At 42.8% G+C, this 23,858-nt stretch overlaps 1 pseudogene; it reads right to left on the reverse strand.

The window, feature by feature from the left end:
• LOC142075053 (small ribosomal subunit protein mS27-like) overlaps nucleotides 1-23,133 on the reverse strand; it is a 51,361-nt pseudogene extending 28,228 nt beyond the window's left edge.
• Nucleotides 23,134-23,858: the final 725 nt, after the last annotated feature.

Below are 23,858 nucleotides of genomic sequence, written 5' to 3' on the forward strand. Positions count from 1 at the left end.
AGAGATATATCCCCAATTAAAGAAACCAATCAGGCACTTTAATATAGTGTTCCTATTTTTCTCCTCCTCCTAGGATAATAGTGTGTCTCGTTACCCAGCACCCTCCACCTCTCCCACTCCTTTTGGAAAAGACGGGCAGGAAAATCAGATTTTCTTCTCACGCACATGAAGAATCCATACTACTTTCACCATAAAGATGAATTTGTTTGAAGAGCAGCAGTTAACAAAAAAAAGGAAAATTATTGTCATAATAATAACAACAATAATAAAAAGCCCAACTTTTCACCAAACTATTGACTGTAAAGGACACAGCTACTAGGATTTCTCTCTCTTAAAAATATTTCTGGGCTTTTACAGTTGAAATGACTGGTTTTGAATATAAATGCCATTAATAATCTCGTGATTGAATAGAGTATCAAGGCTGAGGAAAATATGGAGAATGATGGGGAGAATTGTTGCTATAGTGATTCTGATAAGATACTCTCTAGTGTCTTCCCTTGTCCCCATGCAACCACAATAAAGTCTAATTTAAAACCAACACTTGCATTAATTATAGCTTTTCCTGGTATCCTGGCATAGAAAAACATATAGAGAGAAATTAAGAACTGTACAACACACTAAATTTCTTGCTTTGGGGAGAATTTTGAATCTCAGCAATTTCTAAGTATGTCAGGCTAAAACTTGCTGTATTAAAGCTCAACAAAGGGTTAGTTCTGCTGGAATCTTTACTCATCTCTCTGAAAACTGATTAACACAAAGACTGTAAAAAAAGGCATATGTAAGTAAAATACTGTTTTGATTGTTACCATTTTACTAGCTCAGCTATGCCCGTCATTACTTCAACTAATTCTCCACCTGCTTGAAAGCTGGTACACAAGTTATCAACTAGATTAATTATCGTGGTTTAACCCTAGCCAGCAAAAATAAACCCTACGCAGCCGCTCGATCACCCCCCCTCCAGTGGGATGGGGGAGAGAATCGGGAGGGCACAAGTAGGAAAGCTCCCGGGTTGACATAAAAACATTTTAAGAATTGAAATAAAACGAAGTAGAACAGTAATAATAACAATGAGAACAACAACAATAACAGAATACACAAAGCAGGCAATGCACAACGCAACTGCTCACCAACAGCCGACCGCATGTCATGAACGGGGGCGAGCCCCCCTCCACCCCTGGTTTTTATACTGAGCATGATGTCACACGGTATAGAATACCCCATTGGCCAGCTGGGTCCACCACCCCGGCTGTGCTCCCCCCTCCCGGTGCAAGCATCACCCAGCAACAGCCAAAGCATCAATGGGCCATCAACGCTCCTTTCACACCAAACCCAAAACATCAAATCCCCTTGAGGTACACACCGGACCTCCCCATCCTTTCGCATCACCCACCAAGTGCACCCAGGTCCTTGAGCAAAAGCAATCCCATGGATGGGTTTTCCCTTGCCAGAGGCAGGAGTAATCCAGACTGTCTTCCCCAGCATATTTCTTATGTGCACGACAGGGACTTTATCTCCATCTACAGTACGTAAGGGTTTTGATTGGGCAGGGCCAGCACAAGTGACAGATCCCCTGGTGTTGACTAACCAGGTGGCCTTTGCTAAATGTGTGTCCCAATGCTTGAATGTCCCACCACCCATTGCTCTCAGCGTAGTCTTTAGCAGTCCGTTGTATCGTTCGATTTTCCCGGAGGCTGGTGCGTGATAGGGGATGTGATAGACCCACTCCATGCCATGCTCTTTGGCCCAGGTGTCTATGAGGGTGTTTCGGAAATGAGTCCTGTTGTCTGACTCAATCCTTTGTGGATTGCCATGTCACCATAGGACTTGCTTTTCCAGGCCCAGGATGGTGTTCCGGGAGGTGGCATGGGGCACGGGATATGTTTCCAGCCATCCGGTGGTTACTTCCACCATGGTGAGCACATAGCGCTTGCCCTGTCGGGTTTGTGGGAGTGTGATATAATCAATCTGCCAGGCCTCCCCATATTTATATTTCAGCCATCGTCCTCCATACCAAAGAGGCCTTACTCGCTTGGCTTGCTTGATTGCAGTGCATGTTTCACATTCATGGATAACCTGTGCAATAGCGTCCATGGTCAAGTCCGCCCCTCGATCACGAGCCCATCTATATGTTGCATCTCTTCCTTGATGGCCTGAGGCGTCATGGGCCCACGGAGCTATAAACAATTCACCCTTATCTTAGCAGCCTGGTCCACCTGCTGGTTGTTTTGGTGTTCTTCAGTGGCCCGACTCTTGGGTACGTGAGCATCTACATGACGTACTTTTACAACCAGGTTCTCTACCCGGGCAGCAATATCTTGCCACAATGTGGCAGCCCAGATGGGTTTACCTCTGCGCTGCCAGTTGTTCTGCTTCCACTGCTGCAACCACCCCCACAGGGCATTTGCCACCATCCATGAGTCAGTATAGAGATAAAGGACTGGCCATTTTTCTCGTTCAGCAATGTCCAAGGCCAGCTGGATGGCTTTCACCTCTGCAAACTGGCTCGATTCACCTTCTCCTTCAGCAGTTTCTGCCACTTGGCGTATAGGACTCCATACCGCAGCCTTCCACCTCCGATGTTTTCCCACAAGGCGACAGGACCCATCAGTGAACAGGGCATATTGCTTCTCGTTTTCTGGTAGTTTGTTATACAGTGGGGCCTCTTCAGCACGCGTCACCTCCTCCTCTGGGGATATGCCAAAATCTTTGCCTTCTGGCCAGTTCGTGATCACCTCCAAGATTCCTGGGCGACTCGGGTTTCCCATTTGGGCCCGTTGTGTGATCAGTGCGACCCACTTACTCCACGTAGCATCGGTTGCATGATGTGTAGAGGGGACCCTCCCTTTGAACATCCAGCCCAGCACCGGCAGTCGGGGTGCCAGGAGGAGCTGTGCTTCAGTACCAACCACTTCCGAAGCAGCTCGAACCCCTTCATATGCTGCCAATATCTCCTTCTCAGTTGGAGTGTAGCGGGCCTCGGATCCTCTGTATCCCCGACTCCAGAACCCTAAGGGTCGACCTCGAGTCTCCCCTGGTGCTTTCTGCCAGAGGCTCCAGGTAGGGCCATTCTCCCCGGCTGCGGTGTAGAGCACATTCTTCACATCTTGTCCTGCCCGGACTGGCCCAAGGGCTACTGCCTGAACTATCTCCCGTTTCATTTGTTCAAAGGCTTGTTGTTGCTCAGGGCCCCATTTGAAGTCGTTCTTCTTCTGGGTCACTTGATAGAGGGGGCTTACAATCAGGCTGTAATCTGGAATATGCATTCTCCAAAAGCCCACAACGCCTAAGAAAGCTTGTGTTTCCTTTTTGCTAGTTGGTGGGGACATGGCTGTTATTTTATTGATCACATCCGTTGGGATCTGACGACGTCCATCTTGCCATTTTATTCCTAAAAACTGGATCTCCTGTGCAGGTCCCTTGACCTTACTTTGTTTTAAGGCAAAACTGGCCTTCAGAAGGATTTGGACTATTCTCTCCCCTTTCTCAAAAACTTCCTCTGCTGTGTTGCCCCACACGATGATGTCATCAATGTATTGCATGTGTTCTGGAGCCTCACCCTGTTCCAGTGCGGTGTGGATCAGTCCATGGCAAATGGTAGGGCTGTGTTTCCACCCCTGGGGCAGTCGGTTCCAGGTGTACTGGACGCCCCTCCAAGTGAAAGCAAACTGTGGCCTGCACTCTGCCGCCAAAGGGATGGAGAAGAATGCATTAGCGATGTCACTTGTGGCGTACCACTTGGCTGCCTTTGACTCCAGTTCATATTGGAGTTCTAGCATGTCCGGCATGGCAGCACTCAGTGGTGGCGTGACTTCGTTCAGGCCACGATAGTCCACTGTTAGTCTCCACTCTCCATTGGACTTTCGCACTGGCCATATGGGACTGTTGAAGGGTGAGCGAGTCTTGCTGATCACTCCTTGGCTCTCCAGTCGACGAATCAGCTCATGGATAGGGATCAGGGAATCTCGGTTGGTGCGGTATTGCCGCCGGTGCACTGTTGTGGTAGCAATTGGTACTTGTTGTCCTTCAACCCTCAACAACCCCACAACAGAAGGGTCCTCTGAGAGACCGGGCAAGGTGGACAGCTGTTTAATTTCCTCCGTCTCCAGGGCAGCTATACCAAAAGCCCACCGGTACCCTTTTGGGTCCTGGAAATACCCTCTCCTGAGGTAGTCTATGCCAAGGATGCACGGAGCCTCTGGGCCAGTCACAATGGGGTGCTTCTGCCACTCGTTCCCGGTTAGGCTCACTTCGGCCTCCAATACAGTTACTCTTGGGATCCCCCTGTCACTCCAGAAATACAAATGGGTTCTGCCCCTTTATAGCTTGATGGCATTAGGGTGCACTGTGCACCAGTGTCTACGAGAGCCTTATACTCCTGTGGGTCTGATGTGCCAGGCCATCGAATCCACACAGTCCAGTAAACCCGGTTGTCCCTTTCCTCCACCTGGCCGGAGGCAGGGCCCCTCTAGTCCTGGTCATAGTATCCGCTTCTCACTTCTTGCAAACGTGAGTCAAGAATTCCTTCATTACAGTCCAAAGTAAGATCAGCCCTTCTACTCTGTCTGGGGAACTGTTCACTGGAAACTGGACCGTCGTGAGACAGGTTTTTCCTGACAACTGGAGCAGCATTTTTCCTGGGAGAACCCCCTTGTGTGATTGTTTTTCCTTGCAACTCACGTACACGTGCCTCTAGGATGAAGGTAGGTTTTCCATCCCACTGCCTCATGTCCTCTCCGTGGTCACGCTGGTAAAACCACAGGGTGCCCCGGGGTGTTTACCTTCTATATCCTCTCTCTTGAGCAGAAGAACGCTGACTCCTAATGGCTGAGATACTGGTCCGTACAGGTGGAGAATAGGACCTATCGTCTTTGAGTTGCTGGACCTCTCGGGACAGTTTCTCTACAGCCGAGACAAGGGAGGAGGAGACAGTTTCTTCGTATTCCCGGAGTCTGCTAATCACGTCATCTACCGTTGGCGCTTCTTCCTCTTTCCAGCACAGTACTGCCAACGAACTGGCATACGTCACTGGTGCGCTCCGTAACAACTTCCGCCACATGGGTCGCGTGCACTGGACGTCATCTGGATCTTTGGGTGTTCGGGTGTCATCCAGGTCACTATAAACCACCTCCAGCACGCCTAGTTCTCTCAGGTACTGGATACCTCTCTCCATGGTGGTCCATTTGCCTGGGCGATATATAACATCTTCCTTGAAGGGATACCTTTCCTTCACGCCTGACAGCAGTCGCCTCCAGAGGCTGAGGGCCTGTGTCCCTTTTCCAATTGCTTTGTCAATGCCCCCTTCCCTAACAAGGGATCCCAGCTGTTTGGCCTCCTTCCCCTCTAATTCCAGGCTACTGGCCCCGTTATCCCAGCATCGGAGCAGCCAGGTAACAATATGCTCGCCTGGACGACGGCCGAAATCTTTCCGCATATCTCGCAGCTCACTCAGGGATAGGGATCGGGTGGTTCCCGTCTCGTTTATGAGTTCTTCCTCTTCCTCCTCCTCTCCTCGTGATGGCCCTGCTCTTCCATCATCCCTTTCTAAACGACCTGACTTCCGCCTACAAGATTTCCTCTTCTGTACAGGGGCAACGGATACCAGCAAGGGTTGGTCCTCTGGTTCAGCTCTAGTACCTGTTGCTGGGGTTTGGGTAGCTGCAGTGCCTGTCACGGCACTTGGAGTAACTGCGGTGACTGCTACGGGGGTTTGAGTAGCCACAGGGGTTGTCGTGGGGGTTGAAGTAGCCGCAGTGCCTGTCGTGGAAGTTTGAGTAGCTACCGTGTCTGTTGCCGGGGTTGTTCTCCCGCCGCTTGCTGCCCCCGGGACCCGCCGCTCCGCCCGCCCAGACGAGGCACCACCGTTTGCCCTCCCTCTTATGTTGTTCCTGAGGGTTGATCTCTGGACAGTATTCCTAAATAGTTGTTTAACCCTAAACAAGGCCTGAACCACATTCAGGAGACATAGAAATATGATCATGCTTGTTTGAACATCCCAAGGATATTCAAAATTCTCAGGGAATATTGTGGACGTCTTCATGAAGAGGATAGAAGAAAAAGGAGTTTCTGACGATATGGAAGGGAAGATGAACAAGTGGGAGAAAGTGTCCCATCCTGTCTCCCCCCTGAATTAATTCTCCGAGGAGGAAAAAGTGTAATTACTAATAGTTTCTAAGAGGTGGTTCCCGAGGTACAGAGATGACGGCAGTGCAGATACCACATTAAACTTACGAGCAATGATTTTATCGCCTCATAAAACAGCAGCAAAATGATAATCTTGGCCCAGTTCCGAATAATGATAAACAGCACAACAGGGAACACATACTGCAAGCAATGTATTACATAACCCAACATTGAGAGCCAGCCCCACAACTTTGAGAGCCAATAAATCAGCATTGTGACCAATCAATATAATGAATGCTTATAACAATTTTGCCTTAACGCGCCTTGGTCAGATCTATTGTTATCTCAACCCTTCGTGCCCCACGTTGGGTGCCAAAAAGGACTGTCGTGGTTTAACCTGGCAGGCAGCCAAATCCCATGCAGCCGCTTGCTCACTACCCCCCCTGGTGGGGCGGGGAGAGAATCGAAAGTGTGAGAGTGAGAAAACCTCGTGGGCTGAGATAAGGATAGTTTAATAGAACAGAAAAGAGAAAATAATAATTATAATAATAGAATATACAAAATGAGTGATGCACAATGCAATTGCTCACCACCCGCACTGACCGATAACGAAGTAGCGATCGGAACTTCCTGGATCACGCCTACCATTCATATACTGAGCATGACGTCACATGGTATGGAATACCCCGTTGGCCAGCTGGGCTAGCTGTCCTGGCTGTGCTCCCTCCCAGCTTCTTCCAGAGCATGGAAGCTGGATGTCCTTGACTAGGAGACTACTTACCAACAACTGAAAACATCAGTGTGTTATCAACATTCTCCTCATACTAAATCCAAAACACAGCACTAGGAAGAAATTTAACCCTCTCCCAGCCGAAACCAGGACACTGGGATTCACCATCCTTGGTGCATCTAACCCCTAAGATAAACAATGTCAATGTAACCTAAAAGCTAACTATTTGATTAGACTACATGCTGAGATCCTTACACACCACACATGCACATGGGTCATTAATTAGACAAAAGCTGGGAGGCAAGGGCTACAACTCTGGCACATTTCAAGGATGTGCAGCCCAGTGTCCCACAAAATATGTCACGGTGGTGAAGATGGAAACCAACTGCTGAGAAGATAGCTGCGGCAGCATTATTCCTGAAACAACCAACCTGACATTTAACAGAGCCCCTCAGGCTTTCTAACTGGCATAGCAAAGAGGAGACAGTGAGGCAGCTGAAAAGCCTGGGGGCATTCTCCTTCAGGGACAGGGGTCATGTCAGGATTTTAGCAAATAGGTAAGGGGTATGATGATGAGGAGATATCATCAGCTGATAGGAGGGGCTTGGGCTTCTATCTAAGCTCCCCCTGCCCCATCCTGTCCCATCCCATCCCATCCTGTCATCCCTCCCTCCTTCCCCCCCTCCATAGGAGTAAGGAAGAGATTATTCTGCCTAGGAACCAAAGATTTACCAAGTAAAGGACAGGACAGAAACAGAAAAAGAGGTAACTGGGACTCTGCCAGAAGGCACAGTCACAGGTAGCTGAGCAGAGTGACTGGAGTGCTTGGTACATAGAAGCACTGAAAAATGCAACTGGCCTCATTCCAGCAGACAGTATGTTATCTGGAGCATGCAGCTTTAAAAATAGCTCACTATTAAAGTAGCACTAAAACATCAAAAAAAAGTAGGCACCCTGAATTCACTGTTTTTTCACTTTGCTACTGGGCATCTTACATTCAGAAGTTTGCACCTTAATTTCCCATTTCTGGAAAAGAGAGAGAGTAATAACCTCAGAAATCACCTCCGAAAAATGTTAAGCTATGACCTTTGCTTATCAGTACCTCTATTCAATTACAGCAAAGCATTGTTTTGTAAGTCTGTTTGCAACACAAGCTTCTTAGGGAGTATAACACTTTTTCACAGGCAGGAATGTATATGCTACAGAATTAAGTAGCTATACAAGTTGGATAAATGTACCTGCTTATTTTCATTTTTGTTCTGCACTTCAATGCTTTTGGACATTTCTGAATAAAATGAAAGTATTCAGAAAAAATGAACCATCGGAATGAAGCAATGTAAGTTGGCTTCAAATTTCTTTATTACTGGGACCAAAAAGAAATCTATGGCCTGATGGATATAATTGTATAATTTTCTAAATATCTTAATAATCGATTGTTGACCAAACATTTTCAGTCCTACAAAAGCATAAACATCCATTTCTGTAAATAAAAACAGCCAGCTATTTGAAAATGAACATTCCCAATAATTTGTATGCTAAAGAAAGACATAGGCTGAAGTGGGTCTCTCTCCTCCCTGTCACAGTAATTTTGATTGATAGAACAAAAGAAGATCAGATCTATACTTGTGGTGCATTATTTCATCCCTTATCAAGGTCATCTTAATGTTCTTTCCATTTCCAAAAGTTTTCATCTTCTGGAACCTGCATCACATCTGCTATCCGTTACTACATACTATGCAGCAACATACATCAAAACCACAGAAATTCTCAGATCGCAACACAACAGATACTCTATTGGATCACATTACTAAACCGAATGTCTTCACCATTACTGACAAAGCTTAAAATTTAAAATTAAGATCATATGGGTTTTTCCTTGTATACAGAAAAAGAAGCGAAGTTCTCACTGAAAAGTGCACGTGAGCCTTATATTTCATATGTTGACTGAGGTAACACAGGAAAAAAGATTCTAGTGCCTTTGTCCTTCTCTCCATCAGTCTACACTATAAAACCAGCACATGACTTGCCATCATTCAACCATACTGACAATCTTCTTACAAAAGGTGGTGCAGAACGGGAATTCTCATGCAGTGGAACATCAGAGTTCCACTTTGGTTCCAGCTCAGCTTCTGTGCACCCCGCGAGAGCTGATACTGTTTCCACAGTAGGAAACCAACAGTGTCATGAAACTGCTTGTATAGATATTATTAGCACTCACATTAGTCTCCTGGATAATTTTTTTTCAAACATTGTAAAGACAAAAAAAAAACACCACAAAAAAACAAAAACCCCACCAAAATCAATAGACAGACAGACAGACAGACAGAAATCCCTTTCCATGCTAACCTACACTGTAATATGGCCTGGAATGCTTCAAAGCATTTCACGTTCTTAATGGATCTCCAGTCCCACCTTCTTATAAGCATTACTTTCATTTACAAATAAGAGAAAAACAATTAAAACAAAATCCTGAATAAACCCAGGTAAGTGGATCAGCTTTACAACATGTACACTCAACCCAACATGTATTTTCTATTTAACAGCTGTGGTAGGCTACGCAACTCCTATACCCAACATCAGGACACTAGAGAGCCAACACTACTTTCTGCATATATTTCATCTCCAGCTCCTAACTTAAATTTTTCCAGAATAAAAGCGACAAAGTCAAAAACCATGTCCAAGCTCTAAATATTCATCCTGTTCTTAAAAATCCATTTTAAATAAAATACTTGTTCTCATCTTATGAGAAGCTCATCCACAGTTTCTTGTATATTCCACTGGTATTGGCTCAGTATATTCCACTGATATTGCCGCTGGTGCACTGTTGTGGTAGCGATTGGTACTTGTTGTTCTTCAACCCTCAACAACCCCACAACAGAAGGGTCCTCCGAGAGACCGGGCAAGGTGGACAGCTGTTTAATTTCCTCCGTCTCCAGGGCAGCTATACCAAAAGCCCACCGGTACCCTTTTGGGTCCTGGAAATACCCTCTCCTGAGGTAGTCTATGCCAAGGGTGCACGGAGCCTCTGGGCCAGTCACAGTGGGGTGCTTCTGCCACTCATTCCCGGTTAGGCTCACTTCGGCCTCCAATACAGTTAACTCTTGGGATCCCCCTGTCCCTCCAGAAATACAAATGGGTTCTGCCCCTTCATAGCTGGATGGCATCAGGGTGCACTGTGCACTGGTGTCTACGAGAGCCTTATACTCCTGTGGTTCTGATGTGCCAGGCCTTCGAATCCACCCAGTCCAGTAAACCCAGTTGTCCCTTTCCTCCACCTGGCTGGAGGCAGGGCCCCTCTAGTCCTGGTCATAGTATCCATCTCTCACTTGCAAATGCGAGGCAAGAATTTCTTCATTACAATCCAAAGTAAGATCAGCCCTTCTACTCTGTCTGGGGAACTGTTCGCTGGAAACTGGACCGTCGTGAGACAGGTTTTTCCTGACAACTGGAGCAGTATTTTTCCTGGGAGAACCCCCTTGTGTGATTGTTTTCCTTGCAACTCACGTACACGTGCCTCTAGGATGAAGGTAGGTTTTCCATCCCACTGCCTCATGTCCTCTCCGTGGTCACGCAGGTAAAACCACAGGGTGCCCCGGGGTGTGTACTTTCGATATCCTCTCTCTTGAGCAGAAGAACGCTGACTCCTAATGGCTGAGATACTGGTCCGTGCAGGTGGAGAATAGGACCTATCATCTTTGAGTTGCTGGACCTCCCAGGACAGTTTCTCCACAGCTGAGACAAGGGAGGAGGAGACAGTTTCTTCGTATTCCCGGAGTCTGCTAACCACGTCATCTACCGTTGGTGCTTCTTCCTCTTTCCAGCACAGTACTGCCAACGAACTGGCATACGTCGCTGGTGCGCTCCGTACCAACTTCCGCCACATGGGTCGCGTGCACTGGACGTCATCTGGATCTTTGGGTGTTTGGTCGTTGTCCAGGTCACTATAAACCACCTCCAGCATGCCTAAGCCTCTCAGGTACTGGATACCTCTCTCCATAGTGGTCCATTTGCCTGGGCGATATATAACATCTTCCTTGAAGGGATACCTTTCCTTCACGCCTGACAGCAGTCGCCTCCAGAGGCTGAGGACCTGTGTCCCTTTTCCAATTGCTTTGTCAATGCCCCCTTCCCTAGCAAGGGATCCCAGCTGTTTGGCCTCCTTCCCCTCTAATTCCAGGCTACTGGCCCCGTTATCCCAGCATCGGAGCAGTCAGGTAACAATATGCTCGCCTGGACGACGGCTGAAATCTTTCCGCATATCTCGCAGCTCACTCAGGGATAGGGATCGGGTGGTTTCCGTCTCGTTTATGAGTTCTTCCTCTTCCTCCTCCTCTCCTTGTGATGTCCCTACTCTTCCACCATCCCTTTCTAAACGACCTGACCTCCGCTTCCAAGATTTCCTCTTCTGTACAGGGGCAACGGATACCAGCAAGGGTTGGTCCTCTGGTTCAGCTGTAGTGCCTGTTGCTGGGGTTTGGGTAGCTGCAGTGCTTGTCATGGGGGTTGGAGTAACTGTAGTGACTGTTGCCGGAGTTTGAGTGGCTGCAGTGCCTGTCACAGGGGTTGGAGAAGCTACGGTGACTGTTGCCGGGGGTTGAGTAGCCACAGGGGTTGTCGTGGGGGTTGAAGTAGCCGCAGTACCTGTCGTGGGGTTTTGAGTAGCCACCGTGTCTGTTGCCGGGGTTGATCTCCCGCTGCTCACCGCCCCTGAGACTCGTCGCTCCGCCCGCCCAGACGAGGCACCACCATTTGCCCTCCCTCTTTTCTTGTTCCTGAGGGTTGATCTCTGGACAGTATTCCTGAATAGTTGTTTAATCCCAAACAAGGCCTGAACAACATTCAGGAGACATAGCAATATGATCATGCTTGTTTGAACATCCCAAGGATATTCAAAATTCTCAGGGAATATTGTGGACATCTTTGTGAAGAGGATAGAAGAAAAAGGAGTTTCTGAAGATATGGAAGGGAAGATGAACAAGTGGGAGAAAGTGTCCCATCCTGTCTCCCCCTTAAATTCATTCTCCGAGGAGAAAAAAGTGCAATTACTAATAATTTCTAAGAGGTGATTCCCGAGGTACAGAAATGACGGCAGTGCCGAGTACAGATACCAGATTAGACTTACGACCAATGATTTTATCACCTCATAAAACAGCAGCAAAATGATAATCTTGGCCCAGTTCCGACTGATGATAAACAGCACAAAAGGGAACACATACTGCAAGCAGGGTATTACATGACCCAACATTGAGAGCCAGCCCCACAACTTTGACAGCCAATACATCCACATTGTGACCAATCAATATAACGAATGCTTATAACAATTTTGCCTTAACTCACTTTGGTCAGATCTATTGTTATCTTAACCCTTCGAGCCCCACGTTGGGCGCCAAAAAGGACTGTCGTGGTTTAACCTGGCAGGCAGCCAAACCCCATGCAGCCGCTCACTCACTCCCCCCGCCCCCTCAGTGGGACGGGGAGAGAATCGGAAGGGTAAGAGTGAGAAAAACTCGTGGGTTGAGATAAAGACAGTTTAACAGAACAGAAAAGGGAAAATAATGATAATAAATAATGATAGAATATACAAAATGAGTGATGCACAATGCAATTGCTCACCACTCGCGCTGACTGATAACCAAGTAGCGATCGGTACTTCCTGGATCACGCCTACCATTTATATACTGAGCATGACGTCACATGGTATGGAATACCCCATTAGCCAGCTGGGCTGGCTGTCCTGATTATGTTCCCTCCCATCTTGTGCACCTAGCTCAGTCAGTAGGCATGGGAGCTGTCCTTGGACTAGGAGGGCACCTAGCAACAACTGAAAACATCAGTGTGTTATCAACATTCTCCTCATACTAAATCCAAAACACAGCACTAGGAAGAAATTTAACCCTATCCCAGCTGAAACCAGGACATCCACCTAAGCCATGAACACCCCGATTCACCCCATAGAAAACCATCGCTAATGGCAATGAATCAACACCATAACTTATGTCATAATTTGCCTTCTCTCTCTCTTTTATTACTGAATACAGTAAGATATTCACAGCCACTGACATTCCCAGCAAATTTTCTGCCTGATCTGGAAGCCTTTTGGCTTTTTACTTATTTCTGTGTTTTGAAATTGTGACATTTAAACTGTTCAGCATTTTGAGTACACACTGGTTGCAATGGCACAAAAATATATTTTTTAAAGTAAAGGATAAATCCTCTCTCATTTTTAATCTATTTTGTTATTTTATACATGATGTATGAAGATAAAGTTAAAATGGCCTAACCTTTTCATTTGAATGGCTACCCCCACTTTTGCTCACATCACCTTCTTGTGCTACTGAGTAGTGTGACTCAGTAAGTTAAAACTAATAAAAAAAATAACAGAATTGCTATTTGAAATAATTTGCTCACCAAAAAAACTGAATTCAACAACTTGTATTAAATATCTTCTTTCCTCAAGAAACATGTATTTTACAGTTAATTTTACCAGCAGGATACCATAGACTAGGGAAAGTTACTAGCTAAGCAACTGAAACAAGAATTTTTAATGACTGTTGCCCCTTCTACAGCTGCAATGATAATATATTCCTTATTCTCCTATGTTATGTTTAGTTCAGCTCAATAATGAGTAACTTGTGACTGAAAACAGCAGGAATGCATGCTTACCTCTTCTAAATAAAAGAGGAATAAAAAATGGCACCTACAAATACTAAAATCCTGAAATCGAGAATCTGTTAATTTCACCAAATAGAAACAAGATTTCCTGTAGTTGATAAGTTTTAAATGCAAAACATGTTCTGATAAATGCTTTCTATATTGTATCTAATATAATTAACATTTACATAATCATTAAAATGTGTACATTTGCAGAAAAGTAATACTTTCATTCAAGTTTATTTCTCAAGAGAGTTGTCTACATCAATGAAAAATAGTACTCTGGTAAACACTTCTCTCTTTTTTAAAAGATAATCAAATATATAAATCAAAGCTGTAAATAAATACCTGTTAACCTTATAAGTACATACACGATGGTTTTCTTGGTCAGCAAAAAAATGGTTCCAAATTCAGTTTAATCATTCCAAAGAAAAACAAAATGGCTTAAAGGGTTACCAGAAAACAACAATAAGGCTTTCTTTAGAAAGATAAATAAAATTATAAACATGAAACATGATTAGTCTCTTTTATTTGAATTAAGGTTTCTTGCTTGCTGATTTAAACTGAGATCAAATTCAACAATTCAAATAGTTCTAATTATAATCAACCCATCTGTAGTAAAACAGCTATGGTCTACAGCATGTCAAGATTATTCCTTAAAGATGTAGTTCATCATTATTTTTTCTGCTGTATTTATTTTGATCAAAAAGGAATAAATACTCACACCATAAAGGAATGATTCAGGTTGATGGATACAATAACCACAAAGTTAGCAGTTCCCAAAGAAGGGATCATGGTAGCTCTGAGTACGGTTGTAAGCCTAATAAAAAAAATCAATTTTTTTTCCTCATAGTTGCAATCTTCAACATTACTTAACAGGAAGAGATTGCTGTACTGGTTAACACTACTTAGGAAAGCTATAACAGAGAGAACTCAACAGAAATGATAACTTTATATACTTTTTTCTTCTGTTTACATGGGTTTGGAGCTGCTGCCTGGCTCTGGCTGCCATTACTGCTCAGGAGCCGTAATGGAACCTGAAGTTTCTTTCTGGGGAAGCTGAATGGGGTTAATTCGCAAGTGTATCATCTTGACAATTATTAGTCATCAAAGCTAGCAAATGAATAAATATCTGCATGTGTTTATGTTTTAAATTCTAAAACTTATAAAAGGCTTTATTCTGTCCTGCTCGTTTGTATTCATATGAACTGCTGACTCTTTACATTTTTGGCTGCAACTTAACCTCTGTCTAGACTTTCAATATTTCTAAAATATAATGCATGATCTGTCTCCAGCCGGGCTTTTTGCTGGTGCAGGAACTTATGAAACAACCTTCAGAATGCCACTGGATATAACGAAATTTAGCTTTAAGGTGAGTATGAGTCGAATCCTGAGACAAAACTGCCTTTTCTCCTTCAACATATAATGAGTACAACATTCTTTTCAGATCTGGTCCTAAATACTTACTGCTCACATTATACTTCAGTCTATTTCCATTACTATCTACTACATAGAATGCTTTGAGCTGTTGGCAAGAAAGATGCTGGTTGAAAGATATGAAAATTCTGCTAATATTCTTTTCTTGCAAGAATGGTAATGAAAGCCTTTCTCCCAATACTAAATGAAAAATGCATCTACATGGGGTGTGGACTGAGTCAGTTCTTTCCATTTCTGAATCTGTCTGGCTTTATCTTTCTATCTACTCCAGAAACATTGTGAGTTTTTTCCCCCCTAAGGTTGATATGTGTGTTCTGTTTGTAGAAGAATCTTTCTTTTTCCCTTGTTTTAAACATGAAAGGTTTTAAAAATCCAAATGCTTATCCCTTTAGTGTTGCCAACATGAAAAAAAGATTAGTGTTGAAGGAAAGTCTTCCAACTTTTTCTGCTTTTATATGCAGTGCCTAGAAAATTCTTGTCCAGTTTCTGCCAAGCTTAAAGGAAAGCTTATACAAAAGGACAGATGAACTATGAAAAGAAGATGACTGAAAAGATCTGTGTTACAGGAAGAGATCCTTCTGAATGCTTTTCAGTGTTAGATTTTTATTGATGGTTCTCCACCACTTTACAGAGCAGTTCCACTGACTTAATACACCTACTTGAATGAGAGATGGTTACAGGATTAGACTTGCTGAAATTTGGTTCTGGGTTCTGAAGTGTAGTTGCTAGTTATTTTCTCTGAAGATTCCTATAGCTCAGACTCTGACAAACCACGGACAGACAATGACAACAGACAAACCATGAAAGATGACGGGGAGAGTAAGCATGTGTGCCCCTCTGTGCAGAAATGAGTGAATGCTGGAGCCGGAAGGGCAGTGGAGTCTGTAAGACCAGAACCCTTACATCTGACAGCACTGGCTTGGATAGTGACCAACAGTTCTTCCCATGAAGCAGCATCACACACTGGCCACCATAATGCAATGGCATTAAAAACAGGTATTTCTGTCATTCACTTGCAAATCACTTGAATATTCTAATGAGGTAAACCTCTCTGGTGCTTCCCTTGCTTGTGTCTCCCAACCTGCCAAAGAGCAGCTCAGATCTTTTGCAAATGAAGTTGTTTTGGATTACTCAGCTGAGGCTGGTGTCCAGACTGGTAAAACATATCATTCTGGTTACAAAGTGTATTTTTCCCTCAGATGCTTCCACCACTTCTCAATATCATTTCAAAACATAACTGCTGCATTACTTGAATAATAGGCAGATATTTTTGACTCATTTATTTTTATATATCTTTTTTTTTACCCACATATTTCTGTAGAGGGAGTAAAAGCCAAGACCTGATGAACTAATGAAGTCTATGTCAGCTACAGCCTTAGGACAATGAAAACACCTCAAAGGAAGATGTCGTGGTTTAATCTGGCAGGCAGCCAAATACCACGCAGCCACTCGCTCACTCCCCCCGCCCCCCCAGTGGGACGGGGAGAGAATCGAAAGGGTAAGAGTGAGAAAAACTCGTGGGTTGAGATAAAGACAGTTTAATAGAACAGAAAAGGGAAAATAATAATAATAAATAATGATAGAATATACAAAATGAGTGATGCACAATGCAATTGCTCACCACCCGCGCTGACCGATAACCAAGTAGCAATTGGTACTTCCTGGATCACGCCTACCGTTCATATACTGAGCATGACGTCACATGGTATGGAATACCCCATTAGCCAGCTGGGCTGGCTGTCCTGATTATGTTCCCTCCCATCTTGTGTACCTAGCTCAGTCAGTAGGCACGGGAGCTGTCCTTGGACTAGGAGGGCACTTAGCAACAACTGAAAACATCAGTGTGTTATCAACATTCTCCTCATACTAAATCCAAAACACAGCACTAGGAAGAAATTTAACCCTATCCCAGCCAAAACCGGGACAGAAGAATTAAATATCTTGTAGGATTGTGTCTATGTCTCTTCTCCTTTTTCTATTTGTGCTGGAACAGGTTAATGGCATTCATTACATCCTGTAGATGTATATACAGAAACAAGGTATCATATTAGTGGGAATGAATGACGTGCATAGTATATTTCAGGAGTCAAAATTTTTTTTGGTCCATTGTGATCATTTATTATAAGCAATATTTTAGAGTAACTGAACATTTTCAGACAATGCTAAACTGCTTGATTGGCATGAAAATATCAAAACCTGCAACTTCTGCACCTGAAAACACACATGCAGATATACAGTGCAGATGAAACTTATTTTTCATGTGATGTTGGACTAACTACTGATACACTGGCTTTGCAAGGAATAAGCATTATTTCATATATATGGAGACCGCTATAACCCCAAAATTATTTAACGGTTGAAATCAGGCTTCAAAAATGTAACTTGCTACCATGAAAGATATAATGGCATATCTAAGAAGAACTTCTAATAGTTTGATATTGTACCATTTTGTGATTACAATCAAGTACTGACCCCAGGCAATAAATACTGAAATCTGCAGAAATAACTCAATTTCCAACAAACAATTATCAATGAAGGAAAGGCAATGAAAAATTCCACATAAATTGTGCAAGAATTTGGAGAGCACATCCATACACAAACATTTACATTTTACAGACAGTGTGTATACTTTTTTGTACACTGTGGTCATGGGTTTAATGCAATTAAAAAAACCTCCTGAGGAATCTCAACATAAATCTTCCACAATAGCATTCAAACACACTGAAAATCTTTGTTGGCATAAAATCTACACGCAGAATCAGCAGAGTTACCTCACCACAAAACCTCTCTCCATTATGCTAATGTTTCTATCATCCAAAAACCACTCTGATGTGAGAAATAGTGACATCTGAGTGAGACAGGACAAAGTAAAGCAAACTACAGGTCTTTGATCTGGTTAAAAGTGCTCTGCATTCTGATTAGAATTTCTGCTGGGATCCTAGGAGATGAAAGGATTTTTAAGTCTGACAGTTAATGGGGGTGGAGGGGAGGTATTCAGAAGAGAACAAAAAGAGGAGCACTGAAAGCAGATGACATCATGCCTCAAAATGGCCTTTACCATCTTACTGACATGTTCTACAATGTAGCATAGCAGTTTCCACACAGCTATTCTTGAGAGCTCAAGATCCTCTGTGGAGACAGTATGGTTGGAGATCCACTGCTTTAAAAGCATGGAAAGTTGAAACAGGTCTAAATATAATACGTATATTGTATTTCAGGGCCCAAAATACATTTTGGTAATGCTCCAGAATACTGCTTTTCAAAACTATGTTCTGCCTGACACAATACAAGGAAAGTCTTCAGTCTACAAAGCTTACAATTACAAGTTCTGGCACTCCCATCTTCAGGAAAAACCCACACAGCGAGCATGGAAATACCATTTATTTCCCTCTGATTCTTCCCACAGGCACAGTTTGCCCTTTTGTATCAGGAACATCTTCCAACCTTGTAGGGGCCTTGGAACTGATTACCCTTCACCTCAGATTTCCAGAGGCACCCAACACTGGGGAGAGATATCATCTCCCCCTTATATTCTATAGGAAGTTAAGGAGAAAAGCACAGGACTTTAGGAGCATTCTGCTTATTTATGTTCAGACAAATGCACATACAGCCAACTTATTGGGCAATGCACATGCCATTTGCTCACAATGGATACCTTAGAAGATATAAAAAAGCTTTTCACTGATACTGCCCTTCTCTTTTTTAAAAGCTTACTCTCCTTACATAAAGTACAAAAATTGTGCTTTGAACAGTTTCTCATTAAGCCAGAAAAAGAGATTTCTTGTCAAAGCTTCTCTATTTCTTAACTCTCCCTCTCTACCACCTCCTTCACATCTCACAGTGCGGCCACTTTTGCAGGAATCTCTGTGTCAAATATCCTCCCAGCCACAAAGAGATATCTTTATAAACATGTCCTTCATTTGAACTCCAGCCTAAGTGCAAAATGTACAGAACAATAAAAGGGGCCTTGCGGATACCAACCTCATCTCCTATTTCCTGAAGCTAGTACGCTTATTTTCATTTGAAAGGGAAGCTGATATAATTGGGATTTTTACATTTTCACATGAATTACAGACCTCTACACTGTTTCACTACCTGCATATTAATGCATTTTGAGAATAGTTTCACAGATCATGCTGGAATGAAGTCTCCTGGAAAACTGATGCTAACATCACCAAAAGACTAAGCATTTTGCAACACCAAAACCAAGCAGCATTACAGGGACATACACAAGACAAATTCCAACCAAAGCATGTCTGACAAGCCACGTGATGCATCATTACCTCTCTATTCTCTCCACACAGGCTACTAAAATCTGTATCAATTACAGTTGATCATATTTGATGTGCACATAACTATACTCTCACCAGCCGCAGAAGAATTATTTCTTAGAGAAGTGGTAAATAACTAATTATTTTTGAACTGCAAATCTCTCCTTTAGAATGTGTTTTTAAGGATAAAACCCCTGTATTTTAAACTGATGCACTAACCAGGCACAGATGAAGAGTGGGGAGGATATTTACATGTTAGAGATTCTCATTCTATTATCTCCCTCTTACTATGGAAGCTTTTCTATGCTTCTATTTTTTTGTCACTCTTTCTGAACCTCTTGTTTTCAAGAAGGAAGAAAGCCTGTAAGATATATTACATATGAACAACTCACTCTGACTATCTGGATTTTGTCTGTACCATTTTGAGACTCAGCAATCAAACTTCCACACTTTCCTCTTGGTGTCAGGGCATTCAAAGTTCTCTTAGCATCCCTTACCCTGCAGGGCCCAACTTGATCAGCGAGAACTGGAGTCTGTGTGGCACAATATACATTACAATCTTCAAGAATGTTATCAAAAGGTACTAACGGCACACCTGTAAAACAAAAACAAGGGCTTGCCTTAAACAGGCTTTACTTTCTCCTGTTTTTGTCTTACCAGAACCTCTTGCAGAATGGAAAACTGATTTCTGACCACAGATTCTGACAGGACTAATGAAATCTTGATCAGAAGGAATGAAAGCTCCACTAATCTGCACTCTGTGAGATTATTCTTCCTCCTTTTCTTTTTTCATTATAGGATATTGCTAGTATTAGCAAACTGGATTTCTTTTGTTTCCATCTTGAAGCTTGGAGGTTCAGATACTGCCCCAGTAGTACCAGAAGATCACAGATATCTGAAGTCTAATGCAATCATGCACTTACAACTATGCATGTACTTAAAGCAGCCATCCAGTAAACTTCTTCATTAAAATAACAATCATTATTATTTACAAATACCAACCTGACATTATTTGTAAACAAGATGCTTTCTCATGCACTTTGACAGAATGAGTTACTTTCTCCATCAGGAAACCTAGCTCTCAAAATGTGTGTGTAACCATCCATAAAAGTACTAATTTATTTTAGTGATCAGCAAGATTTATTGCCCTCTCAAAGTCAATATTGAGATGTATTGACCTGAAGCAAGCAAGCATTCAACCTGACACTAGCAGAAAAGCTACCCAATACACTTAACACAAAAATAGTTGCAGAAAACCCTAACAACCCATGCATAAGGTGAACTACACAGCTTATCCGGGACACAAACTAGAAAGGGGATAAAAAAGCCCCTATACTTCATTTAGCCTTGCTAACTTGATCATTACCACAGCAACCCTGTTCTCATTTATGTTCATTCTGAGGAAACAAGCTTCCCTGAGTCCTACACTTACACATGCAAATACACATATAGCCAATTTAGTTAAATTATGACTTAGAGGACAAAAAAGCATCAGAAGGAAAAACTGTAAACAAACAAAATTCCTTATAATTTCAGCATCCCTAATTTAAATCATAGCTGGAGATTGTATTAGCTGTTCAGACTAACATGCTTGACAGGAGTCAATGCCAGAGGTTCGGAAGGAGGGTAGCCATAACAAAGTAGAAGTTATCAAAAAGGACCTTAGCTGTGAGTTGTAAGACAAGTAGATGCACATATTTTGCAACAGAGAAATCAAAGCCAATAAGCTGGAAAGGGTCAGTCTTAAAAGGGCAAGACTTCATGGTATTTACTTTGAGACATACAAGTTCATGTTCGGGGGGAAAAGATGCTTACTTGTAAAGGTAATATTTGGCTTGAAACACTCCCTCTCATGAAAGAAATGTTGTCAACAAATTGATTAAAAAATAAGAAATAAAAGCTTCAGAGGGAGCACTCACAAAGCATATTAGAAGAAAATGCCACTTGAATAAACAAAATACATTTGTTTGGCATATTTAGGTGTCTGACAGTAATGGAGGTCTTCAAGTCTTTGCTTGCTCCTAGTCAGGTTTCTTCTAGACTGCTAAAATTAAAATACTTTTAAACTGAGACAACTCCCCCCTCACCTCTAAGAAATGCTATGCACCTTGAAAACATGGAGACCATCTGAGAATTATGTCCCTATAGCTCAGTACCCAGTATTTTTGTTGCTCGTCTCTGAATTTTTTCCACTTTAATCACGTCCTTTAATTTGAGAATACATTTGGTTCCTAACTCTTTTTTCCGATTTTGAGTGAGTCTCAACATGCCTTAATTCCCTTTCTAAAAAGCATTCTTTTCCCTAACACTTGCCTGTTGTGCCTATTCATACTATAAATTCTGAAGGACAGGGGCAACAGCATTTTGCATTTCACCATACATACAAATAACAGTAAGAAAAAAATCACCCCCCTCAAGCTGTAAAGCATAACTTTCCTCTCATTTAAAACCTTATCTATTCCAGGCAATCTTACAAAATTCCCAGTACTGTCAACTATTTAAATAAAAGCAAAGTTTTCAACCAGACTTTGTCTTATGGTAATAGTGAATCCTGTTTTCCTCTAGGTTTAACTAACATGAGCATAAAGATGCTGGAACACTCCAGAGTCTTCCCTATATACTTTTAGCTCAGAATATATAAACATGTTCTCAAGGTCAGTATTTCTCCTTACCCTAAGAGTAAGCTAAAAATAGTTTCAGCTGACTGGTACTTGCTCTCCAGTTTCTTAACTCTCCTTGCACACTGTATACATGTATATCTCATCATTGAGTGTGGTAAATAGCATGCCTGTGCACTTTATTTACATTTTAGAAAATTAGAATCTGATGTGAACTCCAGGTATTGGAAAATGGGGCTGTTTGATAACCTGGAAATGCCACTTCTCCAAGGAAGAGGTCAGCCCAAAGCAGGAACATGAGGAGGGAAAGGAATAAAGCTGATTAAATAATAAAAGGGAGAGGGAACACCCTTTTCTCCCATGGACACTGTCTCAGAAGCAATCATAGAATCATAGAATCATAGAATCATTTAGGTTGGATCAAGAATGTTCAGTAACTGTACAAAATGTTCTGTGACTCTTAAGTTAGTGGTGCCAATGATCCTAATTAGTGTTAGTGGTGTTACTGAGGTACCAGGGTAGTGACTCAGCTTTTTTGGATAATTTTGAAGACTGAAATTTGATTTTAAAAATCAAGTGATATATTTATTCTCCTTCTTCAGTACAAATGCTCAGTTACACAGAGAACTTAAAAGCACATCTCACATCTCTGCCTTTACTTCCCCTCCCCAGAATAACCCATCCAGAGGATGGAACTGGTTACTAATTCTAGTAAAAATAATGGCTTTACTTATCCCACACCAGCATTTGTCCTGCCTCAGTCTGCTGAGGCAAGGAAAGAAAACTATAGAGGTGAAATGTAGCCACCTCTGCCTCACTCTGAAAGGAGCCTGGAAGTGGAGGAAGATGCATGCAGACAGGCAGTGTGCTAATTCATTGCATTCCCTTAGCAGCCTGGGTTCTTATAAAGTGCCTGAGGGGACATTAAAGCTCTCACTAACAAAGACAGAAACCACAGGAAGGCAGGGAACATACATTATGGAAATACATAGCCCAGTAACAGAGCGAGGCCCGATTTTGCTGAGGAAAAAAACCTATTTCTGTTTTGAAGACCCTACAGTCCAGATACTAACTAATGAGCACAAAGTAACAATAAAACAGTTTTACACAGCAATTTAACGGTATAAGAAGACATTTACAATCCCACAACTCCCAACAGAGGTGATAGCATTTATCCCCTCTGAACCCACTTGATTGCATAAGCATTCCACTGTCATTTCCATCACTTTATGATTGGAATTTATTTCCTTACCCAGGCTATTGTCAAAAAGTTGACAGGCAGCTTTTTTTCATAGGTGCTGTCCATTAAGTTGGCTAAGTGTCCTGGTTTCGGCTGGGATAGGGTTAAATTTCTTCCTAGTGCTGTGTTTTGGATTTAGTATGAGGAGAATGTTGATAACACACTGATGTTTTCAGTTGTTGCTAAGTGCCCTCCTAGTCCAAGGACAGCTCCCGTGCCTACTGACTGAGCTAGGTACACAAGATGGGAGGGAACATAATCAGGACAGCCAGCCCAGCTGGCTAATGGGGTATTCCATACCATGTGACGTCATGCTCAGTATATGAATGGTAGGCGTGATCCAGGAAGTACTGATCGCTACTTGGTTATCGGTCAGCGCGGGTGGTAAGCAATTGCATTGTGCATCACTCATTTTGTATATTCTATCATTATCATTATTATTTTCCCTTTTTCTGTTCCATTAAACTGTCTTTATCTCAACCCATGAGTTTTTCTCACTCTTACCCTTTCGATTCTCTCCCCGTCCCACTGAGGGGGCGGGGGGAGTGAGTGAGCGGCTGCGTGGTATTTGGCTGCCTGACAGGTTAAACCACGACACTAAGTCAGCTGGAGAAAACAGAAAAAGAGTATGTTTAATCAACTGATATTACAGGAAAATCTACAGAGCCATCATATAACTTAGAATAGAACCTCCATCCATGAAATCAAATTCTGGTTCCTTATTAATGTCTCACTTTGAGGTTGCATGAAAACAATACTTTCAATTATTTTTACAGAAAATAATACATGGA

This window comes from Calonectris borealis, chromosome W (genome assembly GCF_964195595.1).
Source record: "Calonectris borealis chromosome W, bCalBor7.hap1.2, whole genome shotgun sequence".
NCBI lineage: Eukaryota > Metazoa > Chordata > Aves > Procellariiformes > Procellariidae > Calonectris > Calonectris borealis.